The following is an 8,165-nucleotide window of genomic DNA, read 5'->3' as shown; positions in this document are numbered from 1 at the left end:
TGTAGGGCCGGGCTAGGGCCAGCAATCTGCTGGCCCGTTTTTAAGCGGGCTGATTTGGCCCAGCCCGCTTGGCCCGCGGGCCACTTGGTGGTGGGCCGGCCCATTTGCCATCTCTAGTGACCGATTACCTTTTACATTTAGGGGAGTTTGGTATAGGAAAAATTTTAAGATTCTTGGAAATGTTAAGTTAAGAATCTATATTATTATGTTTGGTACAATTTTTTTATAAAAAGAGTCTTAAGAAACAAGTAGAGATGGGAAATGGGCGGGCCGGCCCTGCCCGACCCGCCTCTTGCTTAGCCCACCCATTTGGTGGGCCAGTTCGAATTTGGCCTGCGAGGAAGATGGGTCGGGCCAAGGAAATGGAAATTAAGGCCCGGCACGGCTCTGTGGCCCTTAATAAATGGGCCAAAACGGGTCAGGCCAAGCCGTGGGCCTATTGGGTAGTGCTGGCCCTTGATGGGCAGGGCCGGTTCGTGGGCCTGGCTGTCTGGGCTGACCCATGAGCTTGCCAGCCTATGGGCCTTTTTTTATTTTTTAAATATATTTTTTTTATTTTTTTCTCAAATGTAACAAATATTTTTTAAAATATATTTATAAGTAATTACAAGTAAACAGTTTTACCCTATTATTTAAAAAGTTTTATTAGCCTTTTCTATAAATTATGTCACCTATGTATCATTTTATCCACATATCTTATACTTGTTTCATTATATACAGAAAACATGAAATAAATTCATGATAAGATAAGTGTGTTATCCTCGTATTTTACTTTAAACGATTTGGGACTTTAATAAAACTGTCTCCTCAGTGGTCTTCTACTAGTTTATTAAAGCTTGATCCCAAATCCTTCTCATATGCAAGCAATCAAGCTTTTGTGCTTTCACAAGCTGTGAAGGGGTGGTTCCTTTCCACCTGAAATCCTTATTCATCTCAAATTATAGATGAGTCCCACTAATTTTATTTATTTTATTCCCTCCATTTCGCTTCTCAACCTTCCCTACATTCTTTTATTTTCCTGCCATCACTTAAATTCAAAATTAATCTTAATCCATACAAAATATATTTTTTTTAAAAGGCATCCAACTCCTTCATATGCTAAAAATACTTGTAAAAAACTATCATCGGGGTTGCCCCCAAGGGCACTCCAATGCTTAAGTTAATATGGTTTCAATAACAAACATATATTAAGATGCAAATGAATAATAGGTTATTAAATGACATTAAAAAAACAAACTCATATTTAAGTGTTGCCCAACCTCCTTAATTCCTTCAAACGATATAAGTACATGTAAAGAATTGCCCTCGAGATTGGTCCCGAGGACTCCGATGCTTAAGTTAGTATAGTTTGAAGAAAATATAATAAAATCTAAAGTATGAGAAAATAATTAACTATTAAAATACATAAAAAAACTCAAACCAATAATTGCGGGGCATATTTCCTTTAAGAGGAAATATAACTGTGCTGTGGATGGCCCTGCACTGTCATTATGTTTTGATTCGCTAGATTCATCGTACAAATCTATCCCTTGTTTGTCAAATTCAGCATCCAACCAACCCTTAAAGCATATACACATTTCCAGTGTCATATGTTGCAACCTCGATCTCTTTAGGTTGAGCATCCTATTTCCTGCAGAAAAAAACTTACTCCGATGGCACTGTGGACACCAGGGGGTTTAGTAGATCTCAGGCCATGGCGACCAACACCGGATACGTGTCACCATGACAAAATATCAAATGTGTTAATTTGTTCATCATAAAATGAAGATCTCCTATTTAAATAGAATTCAAGTTCATTAAACCCACTAAATTTTTGTGGACTGCTCTTTGATTTTTTTGATTTGAAGTATGTAAACCACCCCCATTTTAAGAATCCCTTAGACTTCCTTTGTGAAGAATAATTTTCACTACTTGGTTTATTACCAAAATGAGACTCATATAAATTATACATTTCAAAAATTAAATTTCGAACTTTTGTTTTTATTTCTTGTGTGTCAACCCCCATAGTCATTTCGTAAAACTCCAAAAAATATTCAACACCTTCCCACTTTTGTGTGGGATCTAATACAACTGCCATAAGATATAATAATGGTATATTAGTCCAATATTTTCTAAATTTTTTTTCCATGAGGGGTATAAATTCTCCATATATATTTGAATCCCTATGTTCTGCAAAACAACTAACAATAGGAAATATTTCACAAATAAAAATATGTGATAGGATATTTACAACCAGAAAATGATTTTGTTACACTATAAAATGTTTCTAATATATATATGTCGAGATGAATACACCTTGCAAACAGCTACAAGAACAGATCGTTAGGGCAAAGAATACAGCAAAACAGTAAGTAAAAATGAACTAACAGTAGGCTAAAAAATAAGAACAGTAAACTCCCTTTAGGCGCTCGACAATGGAGAAGAAGAAGGTGGATTTTCAAGGCTCAACGTTGATTGGTTCGACACCCACAAAAGATAACCAAGAATCGGTTCCAAGCACAACCCAAGAACCGCATTCAATCAACACCCGAAACGGCTTTAAACACAAAACCCACAACCGAGAATCGCACACCCACACACGGACGAAGAAACCCCACCAAGGAGAACCCTCTTCTCACTCTCGGCTCTCTCTCTCTCTCTCTCTCTCTTCTCTTGCATTCTACACTGTTTGGCGCCTCCTATATCCCCAATTTAAAGATCCAGATAACTCCCAAGAACCAGGAAAAATCTCTCCAAGGATGAGGATAACCATCAGGTTATCCGAAACGATTGAGATAAGATAAGAGAAGCAGAAAACAAACCTGCGTAGGAATCGGTTGGGAGAACAGAACTGAAGAAGCTAGGTCAAACAAGGACTTATATATGTGGGCTTTTAGATAAGGTAGTGGGCAGTGGAAGAAATGGGCTTGGTCTTTGTGTTGAGCAGCTGGGCCAAGCCCAGCTTTCCTCAAAACCAAAATAAATATGCTTGGGCCATCTTCTTGATGGGCCACCTCTTTGTGGGATTGAACCTCTCAATATAACTATCAATAATGGGTCGAGGCCTATGATAGATTGTTAGAAACCGGGCAACCGTGAAGATTTGATTTTGCCTTGATTGATCCGTAGAGTCGCAAACACGAACTCCTCCAAGTCGGTCTACACGATCGGTCGTTTCCACGAACGCCTCGAGTAATGCTAGTAACCCTAGGCACCTTTGAGAGATCCGAAATTTTTCACCTTTTTTCCATCTTCTTAAGTGGCCTATTTATAGAGTAAAAACCCTAATTATGCCTTTGGAAAAACCTTAAACGATTTAGGTCCAACCCATAATCATATTGGGCCGAATCTCTCTTTTAAATTGTGGAACGGGCTTGACCTAAGTGTGTGACCCCTTAGGTCCACCATTGGGCTAGATGTAGGCTAACTCTATTGGGCTATATGAAGGCCCAACTCATTAGATTAATTAAACTCTTTAATTAAACTTATGAGCTTCTTAATTAACACATCTTATGGGCTTCTTAATTAAACTCTTTAATTGATAGTTTTAGAATTAATCAAATTAATTCTAAAACCCTACATATCATGGTTAACGTCTAGCAACATGCCATGAATACCTAGCCAACGATGAAAAACACAGACCTTTTCAATTACAAATACCATGCAGTAAAATCTTTTCATCAATCTATGTCCAGATTGAATTTAGGGTATGGTTTTATGACGAAACCATAATCATTCAATAACTATGTATCCATTCCAGATTTATGACTTAATAGGTGAAATCAAAACACCTTTTGATTTTCACCTCACCTTGGCTAAGGATTTCTTCAGTCATGAAATCATCAGAATACATAGGACATCTTCTCATCTTATCGACAAGTGATGAATCCTATTTCGACATTCATAAGCCTTCATATGTGATAAGGTTACGCCCAGTGATAATTTGTTAATGACTCCATTGGAATCCAAAAAAGAACCAAAGCATAACCAGTCAAATATAAGACTACCACGATGTCTCAAGTCTAAGGATCAATCTGCACTATTGCAACACAGAAATTCCAATTCGACATTAAAAATAACCATTAAGAATTCTATAGCGGGTCAGTTCAGTGTACTTATTCTTATAATAAGCACCCACATATATGCACAAGTGTCTCTACACCAATGTCCATGAAACGAGACATTCTCCCAATTGAGCATGCACCATATGTGCTAGTCTATCCAAGTTATTAGTGTCCAATCCTAATAATTCTATGATTAGGAACATTTAAGATCAAGGCTTGTAAGGAATATGTTTCATGATCGCCATCTCAATGCACGACCATATTCCATGAGCCTATTTGATCTATGGACATTGTCAATAATGGATTACAATAAATAATGACAAACAAAAACATAAATGCCTTGCAATAATAATTGATTGTTCCTAAAGAATCAAAAAAATGTAAAGTACGATCAATTACATGTAAATATAATTGGCTTGTGGGGCATAATTCTAACATAGATAACTTACCCGACCAAAACATCATCGTCTTGGACTTGTTGGGTCTCACACCTCAACAATATATAATAACTTCTAGTTGTTCTCAATCACTATCCCTTAGTTGATATGCTTCTACCATTTCCCTATTCCAAAATAATTCAAGTTGTTGTTTATATGGTTTAGTTTTTTGTAACAACAAATAAGTTGAATTCCACCTAGTTTGAACATCTGTTGGAAATCTTTTATATGGTAAGCCACATCCATTAACAAGTTGTTTCCACTCTCGAGAATGAGATTCACTACTTCGAATTAAAGCCAAAACACCCTTTATTTTAGTTAATGCCTCATTATATATTTGTAGACCATCATATACACATAAGTTTAAAATATGGCATGCACATCTATTGTAAAACAATTGTCCATCTAAAATTAATGGAAGTTTGTGTTTTAGTCGTTCAATGGCAGAACCATTGTTACTCGCATTATCAAATGACATTGTCATTATTTTATTACTAATATTGTAATTATAACTAGTCTCTCGAATTTTACTTGCAATTAAATTACCTCTATGTTGTTCTACTAATTCTATGAATCCAATTATTATTTTTTGAATTTTCCATTCTTCATCAATCCAATATATAGTGACACACATGTAGTGGTCATTTGTCATAACATCATACCAAATATCTGATGTTTATGACAACCTTCCATTAAATGCATTAAATGTATTTCTTAATTGTTCTAAATATTCTAAATATAACCTTATCGCTTCATTTTTTATAGTCTTTCGTGAAAAACCCCTAGCTGCAGGTTGTAATGCATTTTTATAATACCATTTAAACATTGCATCCTCCCCAAACAAAAAAGAAAATTCAGTTTTAATTATTAGTTTTGCTAAACTAGATTTATCAAGTTCTTTATTATATCGAAAAATCAAACCCTTACCTTGTTGCAATTGTGTTTGCGTTGCATCTAGGCCACCATTATCATGTTTCAAGGTATGTCTCATCAAGTGTCTAGTCCTACCCTCTGGTTGGCATGAGTAGTCTTTTTTGTAAAATTTGAACATATCTCTTTAATCTTTCCCGACTATATTAATGATCTCAAACACTTGCCAAAAATGTCTCTATATCTTAAATCCTCCCGTATAAGTTTAAAGGGGAGTTTTTTTCAAAGAAAGTCTTTCTATTTGCTTGAAATGATTTATTTCACTCCTATATTGATCATTTAATGTATATGCCTCTTATATGATGAATGACTATGCATTTGATCTAGTGCTTTGATTGTTTAAATATGAGTGATTACTTTGAAAGATATAGATTGGCTCTGATATGATCATGAGTTTGCAATATGGTATGAAAATTTTTTTTTGGCATCTCATGAAATTTTTTTTTTTTTGATATATATATGACATGTGCTCAAAAATCATGTTTGATATTAATAATGTTATCTTAAGGGGGAGCTATCTCTAGTTCTTAAAACTATCTTTACTTGGTTATGTTTATCTCCAATTCATTTCTATTGAAAATATTTTGGTTTAAGGGGGAGACTATTTAGTTTAAGATTTGTGAAATTGTTTGAAATGTTTTTATTTAAAAATGAAGTTTTTCAAACTATCGTTGGGGGAGAGTTAAAAATGGGGGGAAAGATTATCTTTTGGTTTAAGGAAGAGTCTATTTTTTCAAAAGCCTTACCTTTTTGATTTATGACAAAAAGGGGGAGATATATGTGAAATTGATTTTAAGTTTTGTCATCCTCAAAAAGGGGGAGATTGATAATCTACCCTTGTGTTTAGTTTTGATGATGAAAAACAATATCTTGTTTTATCCTTAAGTCATGAGTCAAGTCTATGGTTTTCAACAAAAATCAATTTCAAGTGCTTTGTTAAAATGAAAACAAAAAAAAGATTTATGATTTTCTATATTAGTTGGAGATTTGCACAGTCAAGTATTTAGTCTTAAAAGAATCTCTTAAAATGATTTTCAAATTATCTTTGAAATTGTTGGTCAACATAGAACTAAAATTGTTCTAAGGCAAAAGACCAACTTGAACATAAATGTGTTTGATGAAAATCCAATCTTAAGTATGAAAAATCATTTATGTTAATCTCATACTTCAGAATAAGCTTTCATATTTTGAAGCATGCATGAAAGGTTTTGGCTTGAAACTTAAACGTATGAAAAATCCTTTAGTTCATGCATCATGTCTTGAAACTCGTTTTGATAACGTTTCAATATTTTTCTAAATCTGGAAGACTAGCACCTTATAAGGAGACATATATGAAAATATTTTCTTTTTAGAAAACTAACTTCCGGTAATTCAATAGCTAACATTCATTAGTGATAAAATGATTTTTAACGAATTTTTCAAGAAATAGAAAGTGTATATCTTGGAGGTGGTAAAATCACAAAATCCTAAGTTCCTACTAAAACCCAAATTCTACTTTGTTATTCTTATGGATTTTGATTTTTTAGATATTTTTATTGAATCCAAATGGGGGATAGTTTCTTATTTACATTTATGTATTAAAGTAAATGGAAGGTAAAATATAAATTAAACAAAATAAGGACATTTACTTCATTTTGTTGAAAATATGTATTAAAGTAAATGTAAATATGTTGTAATATTTTCAAGCTTCATTTTGTTGAAAATCTTCCTCATCTGTCGACTATGTGCTTCAATCTGTCGACTATGCATAAGAATTGTTGACTATGCTTGTTTAGTCTGTCAACTATATCTTGTATTTGTCGACTATTTTTGGATTTGTCGACTATTTTTGTTCATGAATTTCAAAATCCTCTTCATATTTTTGCATCTGTCGACTATGAAAAATTTGTGTTATAAGATAGTCGACTATTCCTTCTTGTCTGTCGACTATATCTTGTTTTACTTGTAAAAATAGTCAACTATGTATTTTCTTTTGTCGATTATATCTTTTGCAGAAAGTTTCCAACGGCTAGTTTTTCAATCTCTAACGGTCACAAACAGCTAGTTTTCTCTTCAATCTTTATGGATGCCTATATATACAACTCATGGATGATCAAGAAGAAGCTAATGGATGGAAACGAGTTGATCTAAAGAGTTCATATCATTTTTACTCGAGCTTATAATATTTGCACTTTCACTGTTGTATTTTCTCTCCAAGGCTTTGTTGTTCTATCATTGTAAATTTATTATTAAGCCTTGTTTTCATTGTGTGAGAACTTGTAACTAAGAGTGTTAACTCTTAGCTTCTCTCTTTCATTTGTATCGTTGTTATTTTCCTAGCTTGTGTAGCCCATTTGAGTAGGAGGTTGTAATGCCTAGTCTTGGACTAGAGAACCTACTCGAGTTGAGTAGGGGGTTGATAGTGGATGGTTTGAAAAATCCTTAGTGAGGAGCTAAGGCAGTGGATTAGGCTTGGGTTAAGCCAAACCACTATAAATCTTTGTGTTCTCTCTTGCTTATGTTTTTTGATTTGTTTATCATTGCTAGCATTTCATTATCCTCACTTACATTGAATTTTTATTTTCAATCAAAAGGATTTCAAAGTTTTAAATCAAGTTTTTAAAATAACCAATTCACCCCCCCTCTTGGTGTGTGCCTCATCATTTCAATTCTAACAGTTTGGAGTTGTGTTGTGAGCTGGATGGCTCCTCATTTGGTTGTTTTGAGGATGTCTGACCCTCATTTGGTAAGGGTTGTTCAGTTGATAGAGGTGGCG

Source organism: Diospyros lotus, chromosome 13 (genome assembly GCF_014633365.1).
Source record: "Diospyros lotus cultivar Yz01 chromosome 13, ASM1463336v1, whole genome shotgun sequence".
NCBI classification, from domain to species: domain Eukaryota; kingdom Viridiplantae; phylum Streptophyta; class Magnoliopsida; order Ericales; family Ebenaceae; genus Diospyros; species Diospyros lotus.
The sequence above is the reverse complement of the archived record's forward strand: the minus strand, read 5'-3'. Positions refer to the sequence as shown.